We start from the raw sequence: 26,258 nt of genomic DNA, 5'->3' as shown, positions 1-26,258 counted from the left end.
TTTCTTAAAATTCTGTTTATAATTGTATGTTACACTAAATCTCTTTGATCTTCTCATTTAGACTAAACTGCTTCCACTTTCTATTCAGCATAAATAATGTAATACTATGGTATGTATTATTAGTAAAGGCATAAATATGTACACAAAGACACCGCTTTCAATATACATGTAGAATTCATGCGTGCACGTGTAACTGAACGCAAATTGGGAAGTCTGAGTTACTGTGTATTTATCTTCACATAAAAGCAGCTGTGCTCATTAAAAATAATCAGCTATTTGAAAATTACTAGTATTGTTCAACATAGCTAGAATAGTCTTTGAAGCATGCAAGAAGTGGGTGTAGACTGCTATTAGATCACTTTGTAGTCAATTTACATACCAGAAATGACAGCATTAAACAAAATTGAATTAATCATTCTCTTTTAAATTAGGATTTATTATCCTTTTATGCTCACCTGAGGAAGAGCACATATTAAATGTAATTGACTCGTTATTTGACAAATCAATAGTTTTTTTTCTTTACGCCCCTCATTTCACTTTTAACTTGAATACACAGGCATCTGTCAAATACCAAAATACTACAGTGAAACAAGCCCTGATGGAGAAAAGTAAAAATGCAGCTGGAGATCTTAGAAAAATGGCTATCCATGCATCAGTACTGGAGAATGTGCATCTGGACAGATTTTTAAGCTGCTATTCATTTACACTGTAATTGCATTAGACAAATTGGTCTAGTTCACATTGCAGGAAGCAAAAATTCTACAGGACTGAGCTGCTTTGCAGAGCAGTAGCAGAGAGAAAAACAGCTTTTGTGTCATTTACCTAAATTCACCCACCACAAGCCTCTCAGCTCTTGATTGTAATGATCAAGTTGATCAATGTAATGATAAGTTGACCAATGACCATTAAGTGGAAGAAACTTCTTTTCAGATTTCCACACAGCTGAGATGAAAGCAAAAATTCATACCTTGGTACAAAACACAGAGGTAGCAATCACCCTAACATGCAGCTTCTGAAAGGAAATACTCCCTAAATGGGCAATGCTACTGAAATATTTAGGAGGAAGTTTTTTACACAGAGGGTGGTGATGCAGTGGAACAGGTTGCCCAGGGAGGTTGTGGATGCCCCATCTCTAAAGGCATTCAAGGCTAGGATGGATGTGGCTCTGGGAAGCCTGGTATGGTGGTTGGTGACCCTGCACATAGCAGGGGGGTTGAAAATAGATGATCATTGTGGCCCTTTTCAACCCAGGCCATTCTACGATTCTATGATTTGATTTTATGAAATGTTTATGGTTCTTGAAGAGTTTGTTCCTTCCTGGCTTCAGCCAGTGCCTAGCTGTGTTTGCATTCCTCCCTGGGAATATAGATTAGAGAAAGGAGAGGAAAACAAAGCATAAACTTGATGTATGCTATAAAGGGCCTCCCAGAAAAACACAGAACCAATTCATCTGTAGGTATCAAGACAGCATAACGCTACTGGTCCATATTCTCAACAGGGAATAGATCAGATGACAGTGTGTGGAACTATAATAAAGACCTCTGGAAACCTTTGCAGGAAAGTTCTGCAAGTTCCATACCCAGATATGGTGAGCCAGCCATACACTTTATGTAGAGATGTACAGATTGCTGTGATCTGTCAATCTATGATGCTCCCACAGCTTGTCAGGCAAAATAACAGTATTAGTTTAATGATAATTTCTCAGAAGAGAAACAGATGTAACACTTATAGTATTAACTATGCTTGTTAAATAAAGCTGAAAGCCAAGAGAATAATGATAAATGCTAATTTCTGTATATGAAGCATGTACTTCCAGGATTTTATGCAGTGCTGCCTGTTCTGAGGTTATCTGTCAACTGAAACTCCTTAAAACATAATGCATATATATACATTATGCATTATATATATATCATCATATATCAAATGCTTACTAGATTAGGCCTATGCCCGATTTTGCACTGTATCTCTTTCAGTTTAGCCATTGAAATGGTTATAAAACAAACAAAAAATATCTGATTGTTACATTGCTATTTAAAGATACTCCTGTGCCATATGCTAATCAGTTCAACTTGTTGACATCCTATAAGCTTGTCACCTTGTCAATCCAGGTAGAATTCTGCAGCAAAACGTAGGCTCTCATGTAAATATTTGCAGTGAACACAGATACAGAAATTTGCATTTATGTCAGTACAACCTATGAATTTACAGCTTGCAAGTCATCAGAAATCCAACATAATGACTGTGAAAGCAGTGGGAAGAGGAAACATTTAATTAGAAACCTTCCTGGCTGACAGTGCTTAAAGTATGATTTTTGAGTGATCCGGAACGTACATGAAGGTTGTGGTGGTTCTTTTGCTTACCCAGATCTGGTGGAAGGCAGCAGGCAGAGGTGGCAAAAGCTTACCTCACAAAAGGCAAGCTAGCAAATATTAGGAAAAAAAGATCCTGTGAACAATGAGAAGCTGCTGAGCACTTAACTTTGTAACACTTCTACTTGAATTAAGGAAGTTGGGATGAATTAAACAGCCCTAAAGGCTGCACTCATGCCTTGTTAGAAGTCTACATTTAGGAAATTAGTCAAAACCATCAGAAGTGACACATCAGTGCTTCTCAGTGCCTATTTCATCTACACTGCAGTAGACCACAGGGGCCCTAACAAAGATGCAGTCCCATCCTATTGCAAGAACAACTTCTTCCTTTGAAAAACTTACACTGTCAATAATCATCTTGTGGTGTCATCCTTGCTTAATTGTCTTTAGAACACTGTGAGAATTGCTAAATGGCCTCATAAAAGTTAAGGATGTTCCAAAACCATTTTTAAAACCCTTAAATAATTTTCTGCAAACAATTTATTAAATGAATGAACTCTCAAGCACTGACAAAACTTTTAATAAACAAAATCACAGATCCGCATAAACTGGGCTAGCTCCAATTTTCTGGGAAATTAGATGACTGCTAACCATTTTTCTTTTTTCATTGCACCATATTCAGTGCAATTACTTGTAAAATTATTAGTCTTGCCTTTATCTTTCTTGGGTTACTTCCGTGACAAGTTCTTAACTACGATTTCAGCTATTACCCTTCTAATAGCTTTTATTTGATTATGCTGACATAAAAGTAAACTGTTAGTAATTCTTCCTCTATCAGGACTTAAATTAGGATGAGCAGCCAGTGGGATCAAATCAGCCTGAGCTCATTCCTATGGCAGCTGACCTGCTCTGCTCCTACAACTCCATACTGTTGTTCATACTGGCATTGGGATGCCTCCAGCACACAGCAATATTGGCAGCTTGGGGTTTTCCTGCTTCTCACCAGTGGAGGCTTATAGATGCATGGCAGTGCTTGGAACAGTAACAAACTGCAGAAAAAGTCTCCACTCTGTTGTTCAAATGATACACCCAAATGACAAAACATTGAGGCTTCAGTCAGTTCAAGATTGCTCATCATTAAGCATGACAATTTAAGTAATTTGGTGGTACACTATACGGGTTTTTTTCAGGCCAAACTTGACTACTACCTTTGAAATAAGGAAACTTACAGAGAACTGTTAGAAGAAAAACTTGAATATTTTTAATTCTACAGTTACAGACCAGTAACCTCCTCTCCTTAGGGAGAGACACTACAACAGTAGCGAACACTACACTACTATAAAAAATTAAGAATGCACTATGTTTCTGTCAGACACCTACTCATTCTGTTACAATATCTTTTACACCTCGCAATGCTGTTGCATGGATTAATCATAGAGAGCATATAACCAATGGATTGAAGATTTATGCTGTGACTTTTGTGTTAGACAATGTCACAAAGAACAACTTATGAAAAAAAAAAAAAAGAAAGAAATTAAAAGGCGGGGAAAACTAAGCTAATAGCTCTACTTTTATACCACATAAACTTACTCACTCCTCTTTCTTGTCTTCCAGATCTCATTCCACCTTCAATGCTTTACTGCCGCTACCTTAAAACATATTTTATGTTGCTGAAGTTGTAAAAAGTTGGAAAGCAATTAGCATTTTATATTTCATAAAGTACACAATCCCTTCATATTTCAACCAGTTCCTGTGATGCAAAGGTAATGTTACCACGTTTTGGAATGGAGATACATCTACAGTTTAAAAATACAGGAGGGACTATGAATAGGAGATAAGTGATTTCTGACAGGAATCTCACAGTTACCCTCATTTTAGTCCTAACTCTAAAACAACACTAGTAATAGTTCTTGTATTGTTTAGATTTTATATAACATAACCAGAAGACCAAAATAATAACCCAGAAAATAGAATGGGTATTATTTTTCTTCCATTTGTATTGTATTTAATGGTTCTGCCACATGCTGAAGAACACTGTTAATTATTTGCTTTACTTTTGAGTTAATTGCTAAATCACTTACAGGCACTTTGAAAGGACTAATCTAGTGAGGCTGCCTCTAAGCAGTAGTTAAAACAGCTCTCTGTGTGAAGTCCAAGTAGTACAGTGACAAAATGCAATAGGAGATATTTCAGTGCACAGCAGGATTAGAGTGACAGAAATCCAAAATCAAACTGAAAGATCCTAACTGACATAGCATTACTGCACCAATCTGAGTAGGTTTGTTTACTGGTTTAACTGCTGGATGTATAATTTCTATAATTAGAGCCTGACCGGCTAAGCAACATTGCAATGCAGCTGCAACACCCTAAAGAAATTTTAGACAGGCTATTAAAGAATGATTTATGAAGCAAGCTTTTGTTCAACCAAGTGATTATAATTTAATAGCACTGCCTACTTAGTGTTGAACTGGACATAACCAAGCTAAGAAGCAACAAATAAACAACAAAAGGAAAGCATTATGATATCTCCTGTGCCAGACCTATGTAGAGTAGTGGCATAGTAAAGCAATAGCATGATAAAGGGACCAAAAAATTTCTGCCTTGCATTTTAGGAAACTTCTCACCCAAAACATTGTGCTGAATTGCTGAAAAAGATTATTTTTCCATTTCAATAAAGAAAAGATGCGATATACTGCCGAGCTGAAACTTGGAACTGCTTCTGGAAGGAGAAGGAATACCCCTTGGGAAGGGGCAGTTCTACTTTAAATACCTTTTCAATGGGTTTAGGAAAAAACAAAGGATGGGGAAAACTAAAATAAGAAAAAATATTCAAAGCATCTTAGATCTGATTGTGATTTTTTTTTTCCCCTATGCAAACATTCTTTAAAAGTGATGCCTGTAAACTGATTCCCATTAACCTTAGTGAGAGCTGGATTGTGTCTGCAGGTGTTGTTTGACCATTAGTACACATTTCTGTTGGGAAGAAGACTCATACATGATCTCGTAGCAATGAATTATTTCAAGTACATTTAGCATGACATTGGTGGTGGTGCTGTTTTAAAATAACTTTTCACTCTGCAGGAGAGACATGATGAATGTCAAAAAAAGTATATAGACTCAACATAAGTATGCCTTGCTCATCAGCAGGTGGATTTGAAGACCAGAATTTAATTGAAACAGAATATATATTATTGTAAATGAACTGCAACGCTTGCACCTTTACAGGATGCTCGCTGAGCTAGTACTCAGTAATACCCACTAGAACAAGGTCTGTGCTAAGGTATACTCAGAAACCATTGGAACAGTCAAAACAAGCAGTACTTTCCAGTTATGAGCAGATACCTGGATCACTCCAGCTCTCTACAGTACGATATAGATTGTCCCTGAAGTGCCAGAAATGAAACAAAAGATACACAAAATAGGCAAGCAACACTGGGAAATTCAGGGTATTGAAGTTATACTGTCTTTATATATATTTTATGACATGTATACTAGTTAGTTAATCTTAGCATTTGTCTTCTTCATTTCCTGGTCTCAGAATTCTTTCATTTCTCGTGCATAATGCAGGCTTTTAGGAAGGATTGAACATGATTAGCCAAGCAGGGCTAAGGAAATCATTCTGTACTTCACAAAACTGAAGATGGGCATTAGGGGAGTAAAGAGAAGCTAGTGCTATTTGTGGTGACAGAGATAATGAAGTGTGACATTTGTGATGTGAAGATGCATGAAAACTGCACAGGCAAATAAAGGCTTGATAAGACGGTCTTGATGAACATGTTAAGCAGAATCAGAAAGTGCCCTAAGGGGGAATCAGACTCGTGAATTTCATCAGGGAGAGACAAAGAGAGGAGATGACATTATCAAAAATTCCTAAGTTGAGAGAAAGGTGCCAGTATCCAAACAGAAAATGAAAATAAGAGCACCTGAGTAGAGCAAAACAAAGTGCAAAAGAAATAGCAGTAACATTAGGACACACAGAGAACTTGAAGAGAAGGGAAGGACACTGGTTTGAAACCTTTACAGATTTTAAGAGAGTCTGGATGACTGAAAGAAAATAACAGTGGACTCTTGTCTAGTTCCAGGAAAATAATGTGGAAAATAAAGTTTACTCATGGAGCCAAGATGGGAAAAGTGAAGGCAGTTAAACAAAAGTGGGTAAAGAAGGAATATATGAGCCAGATAAACTGCTGCTTATACTTCGTATAACATACCAGTAAGCAAATATCAGATCCACACTTCTTCCTGCCTCTGGCATCAGCAGATGTTGCTGTCCCATAGGTCTGAACCTGAGATGACAGCTCCTGTAGGAATCATACTGGAACACAGCAGAATGGTAATTCACAGACTGTTGCTCTATTCCCACAAGCGGTGCTTTATATCAGAAATATTTCTAGTAGGAAGTTTATAACAGAGAACTCAGAGTATACCACTCTCTGTAGGGAAAAAAAAGGATACTACATTCAGGTAGCTAAATAGGTCAATACTGTAGAGGTAAAGTAAAATATATTATGTTTAGGAAGGTAATGAAACCACCTGCCATTGTTCTAAGTGCGCAGATGAAAGACAACTGTAACTCCTTTTAGTTATTTTAAGGGGTAAATAGACTCATCATAGAAACTTCTGATGAACTGACTCTTGGAATTGTAGATCTGTTTCTCAAAATACTGTTGAGACATCCACTATTTTATCTCTTGTTTTGTAGATGGGCAATTTCTCCCCAGCATTGTTATTCTTTCAATTTCATCATATAATTATTGCCGTCTTTTTGATTTCCTCAACTTCAAATGAGAGACAATTACTCCTGTTCTCAAAGCCCTTGAATAGCTCTTTTAACATAAATTAAACTCTTCAGTCATACAAAACTCAACACTTAAAGCAAAAAAAAAAAAAAAAATGGATTCACGCTATGTGAATGAAGAAAGTAGAAATGTGCTGATATTGATAGACACCCATATGTGTAACCACAAGCTCACACATCACAGAAAAACTACAGAAACAGCCTAGTTAAATAAATAAATAAATAAATATCATTATTATTATAAGTTTTACTGGCAGGAAAATTGAAAAAGAAAATGCTCGTCTGGGATATCTTGCTGCTTCATCACTGGATTGTTAACCTTTGAAGTATCTGACATCATCTTGGGTTATGTCAATTTTTATTTGAGATAACACTTAAAATGACTGAAAGAAAACACTGAGTAGAGTACCTAGAAATTTCAGAAAGGAGTACCTAGAAATTTCAGAAAGCCAGTGTAAATTGATTCGCTATTCTATATACATAAATACTTGGTGACAGACCTTGGTCTTTTGTATAGCAACCTCCTGTCCCTTCATAAACATGCAGTTTCTTAATCTTACTGAAAAGCCTGTGAATGCCCAGGACTCTTTTAGCTCCTCACGCTGCATTGATTTGTTCAGAAAATATCTATGACAAAGGAAAAAAATATCTGAAATTATTTCTGTGGCAAAACAAGACCCACAACCCAAGGTGATGTTACACCAGTGTGAGAGTGCTGTAACATGTCTACCAATATTTCATATGAAATTCACATCAGAACACTACTTATGCACACTAATTTCAAATCTATGCACAAGCACTAGGAGGATGTCTTGTCGTACATCAGCCAGCAGGCAAAGACCTCCTTGCTATACTCAGAGCTCAGGTAACTGCTTAAGAAACACATTAATGCTCAAATCTTAAGGTGTGAATACCCACTCCACTGATCCAAGTTCTTCCGTCAGGTGAGGATGCTGAAAGAAGAAAATGGTACAGATCTCTCACTGTGTAAAGCTCCTTTGAAGACTCCATGATTTCACTGGTGTAAGTTGCGAACAGAATTTGAGACTAGCTTTTATCTATATTTTTTTTAAGGGACTCCTAATGAATGTAGACAGACTTCAGATAATGCCTCAGATCTGCAAGCAAACAACAAAATAAAATAAATAAATCCCTTTTATCCAAAAAAATCCATCAGGTAAAACCACTTTGAAGTGTATTTATAGAGACAAGGACTGTAGGTACCTGTTATATATAAGGCTTCTCTATAAAGCTTGCTGGAACTTGCAGGTGCCAGACTACCTTAAAGAGAAAAGTTAAGACAATTAGCCCATAAAAGACAATTTTCATTTTATTGCATTTTAAAATAATAATCTCAACAAGAGCAAAAATAAATAAATAAATTAACCACAGTAGGATGGAGTTTTTTCTTCTTTTAATCTTCTCAATAGAGATAGACCAACACTACCTTGTGTAACCCCCTCACAGTGGCTGAGGCAGACAACATTAGGATTGTTTTCTGCAGTCACTGCAGCAGCCCTTAGACATTCCCAGCAGTGCCATGACAGGGCCAGAGAGATCATTTTTAATGACTGTACAACCAGAAATGTTTTGCATGATCTACGTCTTATAATTGCTCTTGTTCCCAGAGAATAGAACAAAGTTTTATGGGGCACAGTAGGGGACTGAAAAGATTCTCTTTAGAAAACTTGTAATGTAAATACACGACAACAAGGCCTTTGAAACTCATTCAAACATTTGCCTTACACAGTAACGTTTCTGCTTCAGTTACAGAAATAGACTCAGTGACTTTTTAAAAGGATGTTTTTAAAAAGACTCTGATATCCCTTCATCTAGAAAAAAGTCCCATATGTGCAATCCCATGGATGAAATGACACAACAGTGCATATAAACAACACTCATTAAACCAGATGAACAGTTATTAAGGAATTCACTGTCCTCTGAGTTCTGTTAAATTATTCTAGCTTGGAAAGCATAAATGTAGAGGTGAAGTTTTGTTAACAGCTTGGATGCGTACACAGATACTGTAATGAGGATGCTTAGATTTTCCACTCCTATTTTAATCTCTCAGGCTGCCCTTTAGGCTCTAATGACTGAAAGATCCTGTTCCACCTAGTTGGCCCATAGTACCACTGTGATGCTTCTTCAGAGAACAGCTCCAGAGAAAATAATACAGAGCTGGTTCCTTCACGGATGATGCAGCCAGTTTATTTAAACTCTGAATTCTCTGCTTAATCCTCTTTGATAGAGACACCAAGTAATCTGCCACTCTTTTCCTTCCATACAAGGAAAAAAAACCCAGACCCACAAAAACAAAGAATGAGCCACAGATTTGCCTGGGACAATGACTTGGTAAATGATCTGATTTTCCAGAAGTACCATGTTGGTACATAGTAATGTATCCTTAAGCCAGGATATACTTTGATCTCAGTGATTTTATGGGTTATTCTTTGCTTCTGTACATGATTGCAACTGCTGAAAAAGCTTCAAGACAATTTACTCTACTTTTTTTCTTTTCTTTTTATCCTAGGGTGTTTCAGCCATTATTAACAGATGATCAAATCTCCTTCATTCTATTTGTGCAGTTAGGATCCACCCTGATCAAGCCCTATTCTGCCCAAAAGGATATTGAAATAGAATAGTTAAAGCATGGATGATTAAAAAATTGAGAGAACAAAGTCTCCCAAAGATGTAAATGAAGAGCTATTTGTCCTAAAAAAAAGGGGGAGGAAGGGGGAATGGGAAGAGGATAATACGTTGTTTATGTAGTGTAGGGGACATAATCTGACTTGTAAAACTGAATTAACTTCTATTCCTCCAGTTAAAAAGCTTGTTGAGTCCTAAATTCATGCTTCTCCTAGAAAAATCTTTCTCTTAGTCAAAGACTGTCTCAGAAAATCTTACATTTTTGCACTGATTCATGTTGCATGTGATAATCTTTCAAGTAACTAGGCTACTCTTGTGAATCTCATTGAATTTAAATAGAATCATAGAATTACTCAGGTTGGAAAAGACCTCAAAGATAATCAAGTTCAACCACACTACCCTAACTCTTAACAATCCTCTGCTAAATCATATCCCTGAGCACCACATCCAAACAATTCTTAAACACATCCAAGGACGGTGACTCAACCACCTCCCTGAGGACCCTATTCCAGTGTTTAACTACCCTTTCTATAAAGAAGTGTTTCATAATGTCCAACCTAAACTTACCTTGGTGCAACTTGAGGCTGTTCCCCCTCGTCCTGTCACCAGCGAGAAGAGACTTGCCCTGCTCTCACTGTAAGTACCTTTCAGATACTGGAAGAGAGCAATAAGGTCTCCTGTCAGCCTCCTTTTACCCAGACTAAACAGCCTCAGCTCCTTCAGCCTCTCCTCATAGGGTTGATTTTTCAAGCCCTTCACAAGCCTTGTTGCCCTTCTCTTGACCTGCTCCAGTACCTCCATGTCCTTTTTGTACTGAGGTACCCAAAACTGAACACAGTACTCGAGATGAGGCCTCACCAGTGCCAAGTACAGGGGCAGGATGACTTCCCTAGTGCTGCTCACCACACCATTCCTGATACAAGCCAGGATGCCATTGGCCTTGATCACCTGAGTACACTGCTGGCTCATATTCAGCTGTCTGTCCATCAGTCCACCAAGGTTCCTTTCCATCAGGCAGCTTTCCAGCCACACTTCCCCAAGCCTGTAGGGTTGCCTGGGGTTGTTGTGACCTAAATGCAGGACCCGACATTTGGCCCTATTGAAACTAATGAGGCTCATTAACAGTAATCCACTTTTTCTTCTAACAGATTAGAACTTTATTATTTTCAGACTAGTTTGTTGAATCATTTTAGCTATATAATGTAAATGTATTTCTTCATTAAATCTATATCATTTTACTTGGGTTGCATTAATTCCCTCAAAGTTATATATTGCTTTGCTTATGAAATTAGTGACATTGATTTCAGTGGCTTAAGCCAGAAAAATATCTGCACTTAATGGAACAATTGTACCAGTCCCATTCTGTTCATGAAGTATATAACAGTTGTAAAGACATCTTCCCCCCAACCCTTCCTGTTCCACCCATTCTTTTTTCCCCATACTTTTAGGTAAATGAATTAGCTGCATTCATCTTCAAATAACTGCATGCGTAGTCTCTGACCCTTCTTCAAGTCTAATTTCATCTATCTAATTTCATCTATCCTTTTTTCTTAATTTGTTTCAAACTGAACTTTACTTGACCCCAGCTCTACTGTGATTGAAGCCTTTATAAACTGAGTATGATGTTTAATTTCATTTTATCTTAAACTGTTTATTCCTGCTAAGAATACTTCAGTTAATGTTACAGACATGACATGTTATCTTCCAGGCCAGTAGCTTGTTGCGTACGGTTCTGAACACTGAGTGAGGATGCAAGTGCATGTCGCAACTGAGATGCAATAATATCAGGGAGAAATAAATTCCTGCATTTCATGCATAATCCTATTGGAAATGAGTACCATCCAGTCCTCTACAACTTTATGCATCCACAACACTCCAAGAGATTTGCTAAACCTTTACTTTATTCATCACCAAATCCCCCAAAAGCCTCTATTACCATTTGAGAGGCTTAAGAGCCAGCAGAACAGGAGTCAGGAAGAAGAATTTCAGTATCCTGAATCACACCAGGAATCTACATTTTCTGAGTAAGCATTTCCAGAAGATATTTGAAAGTAAACCCCACAATAAACACCACTCCTTCAATTTAATTTTGACTTCATGAGAAAAACCCACCAGTGAGATAGCACATATTTTAATATTAGCCCCCACCTTTCCTTATTTGCATCCCATATTATGTACTGGCAAAGAAAGTGGAAAAAAAATAAAAAACTGAAAAGGCAAGTTAAGTATCAGTGATAACAATTCTTTCTAGCCTGCAGTCACTTGATAAATCCCTTCCCTTCCAACATAAGCCACCCTATGATTCTATGGATTAATGTTCTGCAGTACTCATGCTAAGAAATGGTGATCCAGTCTCTCACCAGCTTCCCTCCTGGGAGATACTAGAAAACCTCAAGATATTTTAATATAAATTTATGATCTACATATAGGAATTCCTTTCAATTACTTACAAAGAACAGTGTAACGACTTGAATAAATCATTCTTATAATGCAAAAAATCTGAAAGATCATGTGTCTTTATCCGTTACAATGATAGATAAGATCACTATTGCTTATGCTTTATTCCAGGCATCAGTGTAGTCACAATGATAAGCAAATTCCTGTGTAACTTAAGCAAGCACATGGATAGTCACTTACAAAATTACAGTCCAAGTAGCCAGGTTTAATCCAGAGTAACATGACTGGATAAATGTATCATCTTTGTTCAATATCCTCCACATGCAGAATTCATTATAAAATGTTCTCTGTTTAAAAAGTAAATACATTTCTGGCTTGATAAAAATAAAATAAATAAATAAATAAATAATCTGCTAATGTATAAACACTCAACCCGTTGGTACTCGATTAAGGAAAATATTTGATACTGAATTCCTGCATGAAATTCTTTCTTCATATTTTTTTAGAAATAAATATTCGGTGAAATAAATTCTCACCAAATCCACAAAAAAATAACTGGCTAAAGTAGGAAATGAGTGTTCTCAACATTTTTCAAATGATAAAAAGGAATACAACTATATAAAATATGTCAAACATATACACAAAACCAGTAGTAATACGAGTAATTATGCAAAGTTATGAAAAGTTCAATAAAAGAAAATGAAATATTTGTGAGGGGTAAATGAATCCACTGAAGCAGTTAGAATTACTCTGCTTCCTTAGTCTAACAGCTGAGTAGCTTTAAAAGCAAAGACATTTTGGCAGTTTTATCCAGACCTCTGCAGGAAGATTGAGCCATGTTATACATGGGTACGGGTGACCTCGATAGAGTGAGGTAAGGAAGCAGTGCATCAATTATGTAATTGAAATATGTTTTGTTAAATAAATGTTATCTTGTAACCTTGTACAACATTTATTTCAACTGAACTCATTTGAAAAAAGAGTTATTGGTGTTGACAGAGAATCAATTTTGCAATATTTCTGTAATCTGTTGGTTTGTGCAGTTTTTATTCTCTGAAGTTTGGGTAAGGAATTAAGATGATGGCAATGGCAGACCAGAAATTAACATTTTGCTTGCTAAAAAGTCATACAAATCTTGCTTTGGTGCATCAAGTAATTGAAGGTATGAATTTTAAAACTTTTTAGGGAATTGACATACCAGTATTTCTGTCCTCACATAAATATGGAAGGAGAAGCGACAGCTTCTAGGCAATAAATCTGCTTAATTATTAACCAAAAGACACTTCTTTACAAACAAACAAAAAAAGAACATTAGTATTTCTACACTTGATTGATAACTGCCAAATTAACACAAACATTAAAATCCAGTAGCACATTCAAACTGTCTTCCTACTATACAGACACAAAATATTCAATTAAGCCTGCTTGCCATTTTTAGGAGTAATAATTTAGTTAGAAATATTCTAGTTTGAAAACACTGATGAAACTCACTTTATCAGAAGTACCTTTTTTACATGTTTCTTGATGGATTTTGCACTCAGAAATTACAAACAATACATATTACTTATTCTGACAAGGAAAGCCTTTGCTTGGATAAATGCAACTTCTTGAGAATGGTACCCTCTCAATAACTATTCTGTTGAAGAACATCTGAGGGCATTCCTCCACTCAAAAATGTATGAAGAAAACCCAAGGTCCCTTGCAACTCTGATTTGCAGAGTATAATGATTTGCTCTTGGCCAGGTAAATCAGACTGCTTGTGGGGAAACTGGTCCCTAATCTTTGCTATTTTAAAATGCAAGCAATAGAAAATCAAAGCACCTCCTCAGCTCTTCAAATATCATAGAAATGTATTCAAAGCTTGATGAAAACAGAACTTGAAAAGTCACAGCCAATATGAACCGCAGGTAAGGGACAGGGGAGGAAAATAATGAAACAGGAAAAATATATTTTCAATGAATACTCAAAAATCTTCTGCCATACTTGTTTGCTCTTAACAAGCCAGAGAATGACTCCTTCAGATGCAATATACAGCACTCACAAAGATTTCCACACTTTCAGTGATACTGCAATATCACTGCTTGCTGTGACTAATAAATAGTTCATAACTATCAGTGCTAGTGGCAGACTTGCTTCCACCACCATTCATAACGTACTCTAAACCATGAAGCTTAACAAGCATCCCTATAATGTTTAATTATTCCACCTACCGTTGTTTTCTCTAGTTCTATTCAGCAAATTTGCAATGCTGATTAAAACCTGTCTTCGTGTGCTACACTAGGACTAGTAAAATAAGTGTACTACACTAATACTAACATATAAGCTTCTCACAGGGTCAACTATGAATGCTGAGTGATGAAAGAAAAGATCTTGGCCTCTCCTTATGCTCACAACCATTGCATACCTTAGGGCGTACCCACACAGATATATCTAAATATATAAATAAACAAAAAGAACAAACTACCATTGTTATTTCTTCTGACAACTGATGGCAAGTTGTGATTATTATCAGTATAATGGGTCTGACTCACAACCTCCAGAGCTGAAGGACCAGATCTCTACAGACCTCATAGTCTGCTGGAAATAGCAGAAGGAAACATGCGTGACAAACTGGGATTGAGGTGTTATTCAAGTTGGTACTGAATAACTTGAAACAGTTCACTTCAAAGCATCCTAAAAATGTAACGTTTAATTTTGTCTCTTTTTTAAATTATTTAAATAAACATTTCTCTTCTAAGATCTGCTGATATCACTGTGCTGATACAATACTCCAGCTCCTGGTTTTGGTACTGACAAATGTTATACCTTATTGAACCTCAGTTTTTCCATAAGGAAAACTTACATCCCACAAGTCTTTCTGAGAAACATTCATGAAAATGCTACATGTCCAAACAGATAATGTATATTAATACATCAGAATCATCACATTACAATTTTGTATAGTACTTCTTGCATGTTATCCAGAAGATACAGTCTTGATACGCACAATACATACAAGTATGTATACAATAATCTTCTAAGAGCTATTTCTGGTAAAGTAGCTTTTCTTCTCTAAAAGAAAATATTATTTATTACTAAAGTAGTTATTTTTAAATTATATACGTATTTCAAAATACACAAAAAGCAGCTAAGATTTAGGGTTCTTAGATATTGTATTTTGTGTTTTGTCACATGAAAGCATAACACCTATTTATTTCCAACTTGTTTTTATGTTGACTGTATACATCTGTTACTAGTCTGGCAATTGCTAATTTTGTTTTGTTGGGGCTTTGCTGCTTGTTTTTCCCTTTTGTCGTTTACATTTTTAAATCCAATTTATCATTTAGGAATTTACATAGGAAGCACTGAAGAGACTCCTGCTTTTAGAGCTACAGACAGCAATGGAATTAACCTAATGACTAGAGATATATCATTGTTAAAGAGAAAAAACCAAGTTATATTAATATATGCACTTTGTTTGTCAAGTAAGAATATGACTGATAGAATAATGATGAAACCGCCCAACTCTCCCACAAACAAATGAGCCAGTCATATATTTGAACTAAACTATTTCATAAAAGGTTAAGTGATTTAACAGTGTAAGCCTGAAAAGAAGGAAAAATAATTCCCTTCTCGTCCAAAGGGAACACGAACAGTGATAATCTGAGTAGGTGCTGAAGACTGTCTTGACCTATTTTTCTTTTTGTCACAACATTCTTCTGTTATTCAAATATTGTGCAGTTCTCTGGTAGACACAAGTCAGCTGTTATTTTTGCCGATGTGGTAGAGGCAAATTTCCTTATTCAGGAAAAAGCAGAACAACCAGACAGCACTAAATACTCTCCCACGCTTTAGGAATTCAGGGAAAACCAGTTAAAATATTAAAGTAGTCCTTTAACAACATTTTTCATTAAAGAAAGCATGACTCCAGTGTCTAAGAACAGAGGAGAGATGCTAACTCCAACCTCAGAACAAATCATAGGAAATAATCCTTAAGTTTTCAAAAGGAAATGGTATAACATTGTTACAAACAGATTTATACATGGCTGTAGAGCCTGGACAATGTATAGCTTACCAATGTAAAAAAAAAAAATAAATAAATAAAAATTGTATCTGAGTATAGATATTTAATTTATATATTAACACACACACGCATACAGATCCCAAGCCATCTGGAGGGAGGTCAAGGCCGACACAATCGTCGTTGCCTGTGCTCAGGTAGCAACATCTAAAAGCACACTTTAGCTACCATGCCTCATTACTGTAATTTGAAAATATACAACAGCTAAATAGAGTAACAGAGCATTATTTATAGATAAAATCTATAAGGATCCATAAGAGAATTATGGGGGAAACTGGAGAAATAATACTAAAGACAGGATGCTATTTGTTTAAAAAATGTATTCAGGAGTTGGAGATTGCAGAGATGAACTGCCCAACATTTCCCAAATGTACAAATCTGGTGTAACTCTGCTCGCAAGCAATAGTAACAGAAGTACACACATACAGATGTACATACACTTGCTTCTCTTAATTCTACAATACTCCACAGGGAAAACCTATGTAAACGTTTATATATATATATATATATATATATGTGTGTGTGTGTGTGTGTGTGTGTGTGTGTGTGTGTGTATATATATATGTGTGTATATATATATATATATATATATATTTTTTTTTTAAGTATATATGTGGAATCAAGGAATCCTTAGAGATGGAAGAGACCTTTAAAGGTCATCTAGTCTAACTCCCCTGCAATGAACAGGGATATGCGCAGCTAAATCAGGTTGCCCAGGGCATGATCCAGCCTTGCCTTAAAAGTCTCTCAGGATGGGGCATCAACCACATCACTGGGCAATCTGTTCTTCCAGTGCCTCACCGCCCTCACTGCAAAAGACCTTATATACATGTGTGTACATACATATACATACATGTATGTGGGTGGGTGTTACATCTCCCAAAAGAGAAATCAAGTGAAATATGGTTAATTTCTGTCATTTTTAAAATGGTCCTCTATGGGGAAAAAAATAAAAATGGTCATTTGCTCTGAAATTTGTTCCAACTGATGAAAAATAATTACATACTACTTAGAAAGGTGCTAATTCAGTTACATAAACTCACTCTTATGTTTGCCAGCAATATACTCTCTGAAATACTAAAACAATGTTTTAAGCAAGTATATAGCAAGTATATTTCACAAGAATCTGAATATACTATGACCTAACTGAGCCAGATTAATTTACTGAGAAATGAAAAAAAAATGAACTCCAGTGTATGAATAATGAACACTTAATAACATTGTGTTATGGACTCTACTTACTCTGGATTTAACAGTACAGAAGCTCCATGTTAATAAATATAATGAAACATGCTTGCTTTAAATATCAGTTTAAAGACCAGTTAAATTAGTACACATCACAAAATGAAATGCATTTATGATGAAATAAACTACTAAAAACCATGGAAAAATAAATAGGAGCCATCATGTTATCTGCAAAGTCAACAAGATCTTCCTGACAGTCTTACATTTCTGTTCAATTTAAGAATATTTCTTAGACACAATCTCTTCTTTTAGGAGAGGATAAGAACAATTACATTTAGTCCAAGATTTAGTAAGATTCTTGCTAATTGGTTCAAGTAGTACATTCATATCAAAGAAACTGTCACAGAGCTTTAACTACCTCAGTTCATAAGACTTTTGGTCAGTCAAATTTATTAGTTAATCCTACATATCAGATCCCATTTCCAAATCTGCCATCTTGAAGTTCTGGGATATCATAGGATTACAAGACATGGATTTCAAGTGAAAATAAATTTGCAATTTTCTATTCCATTTCAAAGGTCTTCGTTCATATCATCACTGATCCAAAATATAGTTTGTCTCCTGTAACTCTGTTTGTTTCTTTTTTCCATTAAAAAATGGGGTGCTGAGTCCAGGCCTAGGGCCCCCTAATACAAGAAAGATGCAGAGCTTTTGGAGCAGGTCCAAAGGAAGGCCATGAAAATGATCAAAAGGCTGGAACACTTCTCTTATGAAGAAAGGTGTAGGGAGCTGTGCTTGTTCAGCCTGAAGAGAAGGCTCTGGAGAGACCTCACTGTGGCTTCCAGGACCAGAAGGGAGCTTATAAAAAAGAGAGGGATCAACTGTTTACATGAGCAAATAGCAATAGAAGGGCAAAGAGTTTTAAACTAAAAAAGAAAATTTAGGCTACATATTAGAAGAAACACTTTTACTCAGACTGTGCTTCTAGAACAAAAATTCTTGACCTTTGCTCATTGAGTAACTAAAACACGTCCCTGAACCTCCCCAATCCTGGCACTTCTTGTTTTGCCATATATCACAGTAATTATGGAATGTCTTTGCCTCGGCTCTCTTGCACTCCCAAGATTTCAACTGACCTAGCCTTAGCTTTATACTTCCTTTTAACACCACAAAGTAAACCAAAGCAAAACAATAAAAATGCTGGGCACTAGAAACATTTAAGTTTACTTCTTTATACAGAATGTGAAACATGCTAAAAGAGAAATGAAGTTTAACTGAAATTTTATAATCACAAACAATAATCCTGAGCATTTGTATCAATTGGGGCACTCCAAATTGAAGCTGATAATATATTCATGGTAAAGGTGGATATTAGAAAAACTTTCTGTCAATATCCACAGGTACCTGAGGCCAATAGGATCCTCAAGAGGAAGAAAGGAAACTAACCTTGACTTAGTCAAGGTTAGCCAGATAGTCCTGGACTCTTGTGCTTATTTTTTACTTTATTCTTTTTGTTTCTTTTTTGCCTCAGTTCTAAAATTAAATATTGTTAATGCAGAGAGAATCAAAGGGGCTTCTTATTCTTTTCTTTAAAGAAAATGTATATAAGTTAATCTGTTTTTCTTATTTGTAGAAAAGAGAAAAATGTAATACTTTAGAGACATTCAGTGTAAAAATAAAATTTGAATTTACTGAATTGAAAGCAATTTCAAAAGATTTTCCTGCTTTTTAAAAATTAGGTATTTAAATACATTAATGTTAAGTATATATTTCACATTATCAAAAGCCAACTGAACATGGTCACCTTATCTAAGCTTCCTGGAACCACCTGCCTAGGACGAGAGCTTCCATTCAACCTCGGCCATTCTGTGGTTCTGTTATTCACAAAGTACAGCAAGAACAGCACAAGTATCGTTAGAGCCAAGAAATGTCCTAGAAAAACATGAATTGATATGGATTAAAGTTACACATCCGTAATTCTAGTTTTACCCTGTGACCAGACCTCCAAGTCTCAAAAAGAGAGAGAGAGAAGATAAGACTGAGACAAATAAAAAAGTGAGGAAAAACTAAGACTGAGACAAATCAAAAAGAATAAGTTGCAGCTCTATGGCAACATCCCCGTCCTAACAGACTTCGCAGTAGCAAGGAAGAGGTACCTGCTGCAAATCCTCTGAGAGACAGAGATGGAGAAAAAGGCAGTGAAGCTGGCAAAGATGTCTGATTATAATAGAAAAACAGCTAAAGTGCCTATTAATGCTACATAGCTTGATTCTCTCAGGTAGAGACTCTGAGTCATATCTGCAAAAAGTTAATTCTCTCCAGAGATATCACTGCAAAGAACTAAGTCACAGCCTCTCAACAGCAGCTTTTACTTTCCATTTTGTAAAAGTAGTTTTTATCATTTCAGAGAAAGATCACTGACCATGACAGCAACAGGAAAGGATAGTATTAAATTTTATCACCTGTCCACTTCTGCTGGAATGAAAACACAGGTCCTCAATGAAAAAACTTGTTTATTTAATGGTTCCTTATAAAAACACTCCTTCCTCGTGTCTAAGAGGAAAAGGGTTGAAATTCAGTAGTCTTTAACAAAGGTAACTGGTCTTAGAATGTTTAAACTCTAGTAATATTATGTTTGGGATGAGGCAATATTCTGAACTCAGTGAGGATGGACACACAATATATTTGCTTTCTTTCAATCCTTCTTACATTAAGGGCTCATTGAAGCCACCAGCCCTGATCTGGTGTCAAACAAAACTACCACCTAAGAACATGTCAGTAACCAATTCCTTTTCATAGCAGAAAATTAGAATGTTCTTCAACAGTTGACAGCAGAGCTGCTGTGAGATTAGCACTCTGGCAGGGAACAAAGATAGCTGCATAGCTATTGTCTTGGCCAGTTACAGTTAAAATCCCAATCCCAATTGCACTGAGCTGCGATTACACTAGGGAGCATCAAGGACACTGATGCTGACAACTATCCCAAGTTCTTATTTCAAAGTGACAAACTACTTATGTCGGCTTCTGCTACTGGCCTTAGTATCTGTACACCACAAGCTCAGAGTGTTCTCTTAGGAAAAACAAAAACATTTTCTTCTAGCTGCTAACAATGTATTAAATTGTAATAGGGCACCTAACTACACATTAACACTGTAATTTACTAGGCATCTTAATGCAATCATAATGAAACAGGACAAAACCACATAAAGGGTCTTCCCTCCATAACTTATTGTGATTCACTTCAGTATACTACTAATTTCACTGGCCATATTGACATAACATACACGTTCTTTTTTTGATAAATAGTGGATTCTGGTGCCAGAACTTTCAGAGTTGGCTTAGCTAACCTTTTCACTTGTTTTTTCTTTTTCTTTTGTTGTTGTTGTTAACAGTTTGGATCTTTTTTTTCCCCTTCAGTCTAGACATTATTTCCGAATGTTTGAAACTGCAGTTTGGAAAACTAATCTAATTACTGTTAAATCTCAGTACACAAGTTCATTAACCCAAATGAAGCAACCAGACTACCAATAATTTATCAGTATTCTTTATATATGGCACAATTAGATATGCTTGGAATATGATGCTTCTTTTAATTATTTCCACTTAGTTTTTATTTCACTTACAGATATATAAACACCATTACTAAAGTAGACAGTAGTATTTGTATTATCATTAGAGGGATGTATTTGTACTTTCCATTTACCTTCAACAGAGCAAGCTGGAGTTTTAAAGCAAATTGATTATATGTGGATTCTCACATAGGTTTATAGTGTTGACAGTATTTTAATGAAGGTTTTCACTTTAGCATTTCACTTTGGATTTATACACTCCTAATTGCTATTACGCTCTATTTATTGTTCTACAGTAATTTTCTTACAAATGAAAAAAAGGTGCCACTGTCAATTAACAGCTGCTGAAAATCCACAATCACTTTATTCTTCTAAAAAAAGTTAATCATATTGCCTATATTTGCTTGCTAATTCACCTACCCCTGAAATCTGTTCTCACAAGTTTTTATCCAAGAGCAGCTGTGTCCTGTAATTCATTACACAACACCCCTCATGCTGTGTATAGTGTACGTGAAAGGAAAAAAAAAATATATTGTATTTTTTAAAAAATAAATTAAAAATCAATGTTTAAAACACTTAGATTTCTATAGCATTATTTTGGCCAAGTAATGTTTCAGAGCAAGATGCACTGTGCATTTGTGTACAAAGTGTTCATTAAAGCACTGTAATCAACAAATAAAGTTATCAACATCATGATGTGCCTCAACATAAACGTTCTAAATTTAGTCAATGAGTTATACACGATGAATAATTCAAACAATTCTGTTCATTTGCACAGTACTATATAACATTTAAGCATTTAAGTATTTACCTCTTGTTTGATTTTGATGCCTGTAATTTAATACAATTTCCTTTCTCAGCACACCCTGACATCTGTTCTTCAAAGAATTACGGGGAGAGTTATTAAAAATAAGTCAGTGTTTTATATAAACCTGATCATTTCTATCAGACTCTAACATTTTTATTTTTTTTTTAAGTTATTATTTCATTCATAATCATTAGTGGTGGGCAGATACCAGAAGTATGTGGGTGACTGAAGAGAACTCCAAAACTGAGAATTAATATCTGCTATATAATAATTTGCCGTAGGAAAATGGAAAAAGCAGTCTACATTCTAAGTCACTTCTAGGAGTAGAAACATAGCTTCTAGGTAACCTGGAGATGACTGCCCTTGTTAGAAAGCATCATAACTCATCCTTTAGTGCTTAGCATGGAAACAAAATGTTCTCTTTGCTAAGAGAAGCAAGGAAAAAATACATTAATAATAACGTTAGCAACTATTAATCCTAATCACTAACCACTTTACGAGCAAGATAATTTCTCTCCATGTGACCAAAAGATAAACATGTACAGAAATGAAGACAGAAATTAAAAATGCTTCTTCATATATAATAATGAAAAAAGAGGAGCAATGAACTACCATAAGAAGTGGGATAAAGCTCATTGTCTTTTGTACTTCAAATGATTAAAAAATTCCATGAGCAAGCATGAAACAAAGACAGTGCAAGATTTACTTCAGGTTAAATATGACAACTCTCTAAGGAACTACATTGTTGGATAATGTTCCCTACCTATGTTTCTCTGTCTCATTATTTTTGAAATCTCTATTGTCGCAGCGCAAGCATACATTGTTAATATCAGTTAATGTAAGGACACTGAAAAATAATGCAAAATACTTCTTTGAACATTGCTCACAGTTTTAAGAGAATTACTTTTTGTAATCCTCTCTGTGCCTCTGCATTCCCTTCGTGCTACTTTCTATGAACATTCATGTTTTCAATGTTTCTGCCATTAACAGTGATAGTCAATGCTTACTTTTTGTTAGGTTATTTTTTTCTTTTTTAAGAAACATCATTCATAAAATTTTACCATGGAAAACAAATTACAGTCAGCATTCAGCTAAATACTCGAGTACATATCTCCTGGCATGAAAGTATTGCCATTAAAAAAATAGCTTATTTGGTAGAATATCTTGTGAGAAAGAACAAAGGAAGATAAAATCAACACTTCACTTCAAAGGGATCTAAGTCTTACTCAAGTCTTGTTTTCCCCCAGGCAGTTACTCCCCACTTCTGAAGAGCACATCTGTAAGTCAGCCTCTCTGTGCAAAACACAGTAAAGAAAGGTGAGCAAAGGTTAATTCCTTCCTCAAAGCAATGTGGAAATGCCCCAGTCCCACAGACTCACCCAATCAAACAGAACAAACATGACTGACATAGTGAGTCACAAATAAGAAAACGTAGATTTTTGTCATGCTAATGAGCTTGCTATAGAAAAATCAAAGAAAAGAAACATATACATGAATTGCTTCCTGAAGTTTGACAAGTCAAGCAGAAAGGAAGGTACAAGCTTAAATATATAATTAGCTACCCAGAACAGGTGGCAGATGTGAAATGAGGTAACTTGAAATGTAAATTATTACAAAAAATACATGAAACTCTTATGAAATATCAGCTCAGATCAATACTCTGAGAATAAAATCTCTTCTGCAAGAAGCATGCATCCCAATTATCTGATACTCATCCCATAGGTAAATAATCACTGGCATTGTTTATGTGCACATCACATTAATTAGTTTTAATAATCACTGCTTACATTTACAGTTACAGATACTATTTTGAAAACGAGCTCCAAAAAGAATGCCACCAGCAGCAACTTCTTTGGCTTACTGGCTATCTTTATAGGTTTACTTCATTTCACAATAGCTGTAATTGAGAGCTACATGTCTAGGAGAACAAAATGTTTTTCAAATTGAAATACATTTTCAAGATTACCTCCATTCATAAAAAAAATAAATACATATATCTGGAGAGAACAGGTGGTTTTTCTGAGATAATAGCTGCATTTATTAAGCATGCCATTACACTTCACCTGCAGAAAGACCATTTTACAATAACCAAGGGGTAGAAAAAGATCTCAGTGCTGGGAAAATTATGTTGCACTACTCAGTTTTTCAGACAAGTCCAAAGACATCATGATCTCCAGGAAGATTTCTACTGAGTATGGAGTCCTATATCACCACTGTGTTTTCTGACCACCCTTCAGTGAACATGTACACAGATTCCTTGTCCTCATCAGTGAAGTCCTGATATGGACTCATATCACTATCAGGTATCAAAGCTGCTCTTATTCTAGAAAGAAAATAATAACACCATTCACACACATAAATTGAAAGATCTTCAGTAGAAAATAAAGTGTTTATGACACAGCAACAGTAGTTAATGATATGGTAACAGGTACACCAAACCTCGTGAAATTATTACAGAGGGTAACTGGGTTCTACTGTAACTGGGTTTCTTGCTTAAAGAAAAGTGAGTAGAGATCCAGAAACTTCAGAGATAGTTTATGATAAATGACATTTTAACATGCAAGAAGTCGGATAGGAACAATGACCTTCCACAAAAACAAATACCTGCAATATTTTAAAGCAGATTCAACTACATTTGACATTTTTGGAAGAGTATCCAAAATATGCTCCAGTAGGTGTGCAGTCCAGTTTAGCATATTTATCAGTCTCATATTCTTCATTATTTGAGTAAGACAACAAAAGGACACAGTTCTGAGTCATGCTGAGAACTACGGGAAGATTTTCTTCCAAGTCCAGGAGAAACAGACAGAAAAGTATAAACAGCATTAACTTTATGTATTTTTGCTGCCTATGGAGTTGCCCGTTCCTGCAAGACTGAATCAGAAGTTGTCAGACAGAAACTGAAGAAGACTCAAGACAAGAACTACATGGTAGCTCAGCACATCTCAAATCACAGCTATGATTTCTAGTAGTTACTAAGGTATTCTTTGATTTGAGATAAATCTTTGAAATACAAAGTCTAACAGCATCTTATTACAGTGAAAGAAAAACAGGGAATACTAAGTTTTATTTATATTTTGTATTCACAGCAGCATCACATTCATTGTATCTCAAATAATTACAGCTTTTAGTTAGGAGCTGGCATACTGTGAAGTGCTTTTTCAAAGTACACATGAACCAGAAGGAATTAAAGCTGGATGATGTCAACACTCTGAAGATAATCTCTTCTTCCCTAAGATTCTTCTATTATAATCTTGGTCCATTACTTTGCAGTACATTAAGAATTTATTAACTATTCATTGATGAAAGCAAACAGAACAGAGAGTTAACGAGTGACTTGGATATATTTTCATGCAACAAATTGGATCATAACAACAATTCTTTTGCAAAAAAGATTCCATTTATAGATATTTCTATATCTTTACCTGCACTCTACAGATAATTTCTATGAAGGGAAAGACACTAATTCATTGAAATGAAATGAGCAAACTCAACATCGGTCTTCAGCATCCTGGGGAATGCCTCAGCTGTCAGCTGTGAAAGAATGGAACAAGGCCACCCTTCAATTACATTACTCTCATCTGCTGCAGTGTTTGTGGGACTCTACTCCTCTGCTTCCACATCTTTTATTAATTTCACTTCCGCTTCAAGTTTACATTATTCTTATTTCAGAAAAATAATATTCAGCAACTGAAACAAAGTAAAAAAAGAAAAATTCAGGTTCTTTCAAAACTTGCTTTTTTACATACTGTGATTCCTAAAACTGTATTGCCAACGTCCTTTGTAAATCATTATTTATATATAATAACAGAAAATTCTATAGAGCAACTTAACCACAACTTTATTTCCCTCTACTGCACAATAAATGATTTTCAACATACTTAGTTAAAATTAAAGGAAATTATTACCAGAAATTTAGGAAATAAGCCATTTTCTGAACAAGGACCACACTTGCAGGAAAGAAATTCCACCTCTTCCACATATGAATGAAAAATACTGTCTGAATGTATGCAGCCATATTAAATTATCCTTGGAAGCAGACAAGAAGGATCTGAGTTTTACCTGAATTTTCTTAAAAAGATCTAAGTTGTATAGAAACAGAACTGCACAGTAGCCCTCTTTTTCCTGAAGGACACAGCAATATTTTCTCTCCCATGAGAGGCCATGGTTTTTTTGCTTGTTGTTTGTTTTCTCGTTTTGCAAAATGGATTTAAGAGACTTCTGCCTAGGTGCATTCTGGGACAGCAACTATTGAACTGATCTATGTTGTGGAGGAGGGAGTTATTTCTTTCTTTTTAATTTGTTTTAGGTTTTGCTGGAATACTTTACTCATATGGAAGAAAAAGCGTATTTCACAATCAGTCCAAGAGGTTCTTTTGTTCATTATTTTCTGCATTATTTATTTTATTGTGCGGATATCTGGGGTTTGTGGCTCTCCTTCTGACCCATTTTGTCTTGTGTTGTAACTCTCCTTTGGAATATATAT

At 35.5% G+C, this 26,258-nt stretch overlaps 1 long non-coding RNA gene across 2 annotated transcripts in view; it reads right to left on the bottom strand.

The window, feature by feature from the left end:
* The window catches only part of LOC107312880 (uncharacterized), a 345,732-nt gene that overhangs the window by 198,066 nt on the left and 121,408 nt on the right, over window positions 1-26,258 (bottom strand). The window contains exons 3-5 of one of the 2 annotated variants that reach the window (XR_014945185.1): window positions 8,332-8,388; window positions 8,026-8,225; window positions 6,519-6,624 (exon numbers count right to left, since the gene is read on the bottom strand). This is a non-coding gene — a long non-coding RNA (uncharacterized LOC107312880). Of the gene's footprint in view, window positions 1-6,518; window positions 6,625-8,025; window positions 8,226-8,331; window positions 8,389-26,258 lie in introns of those variants that run through there. The other variant, XR_014945184.1, reaches the window with a different exon arrangement.

This window comes from Coturnix japonica, chromosome 4, assembly GCF_054131305.1.
Source record: "Coturnix japonica strain WE chromosome 4, WE-NBRP24, whole genome shotgun sequence".
Lineage (NCBI taxonomy): Eukaryota > Metazoa > Chordata > Aves > Galliformes > Phasianidae > Coturnix > Coturnix japonica.
Note: the sequence above shows the minus strand (reverse complement) of the source record. Positions and strands in the feature narration are given on the sequence as shown.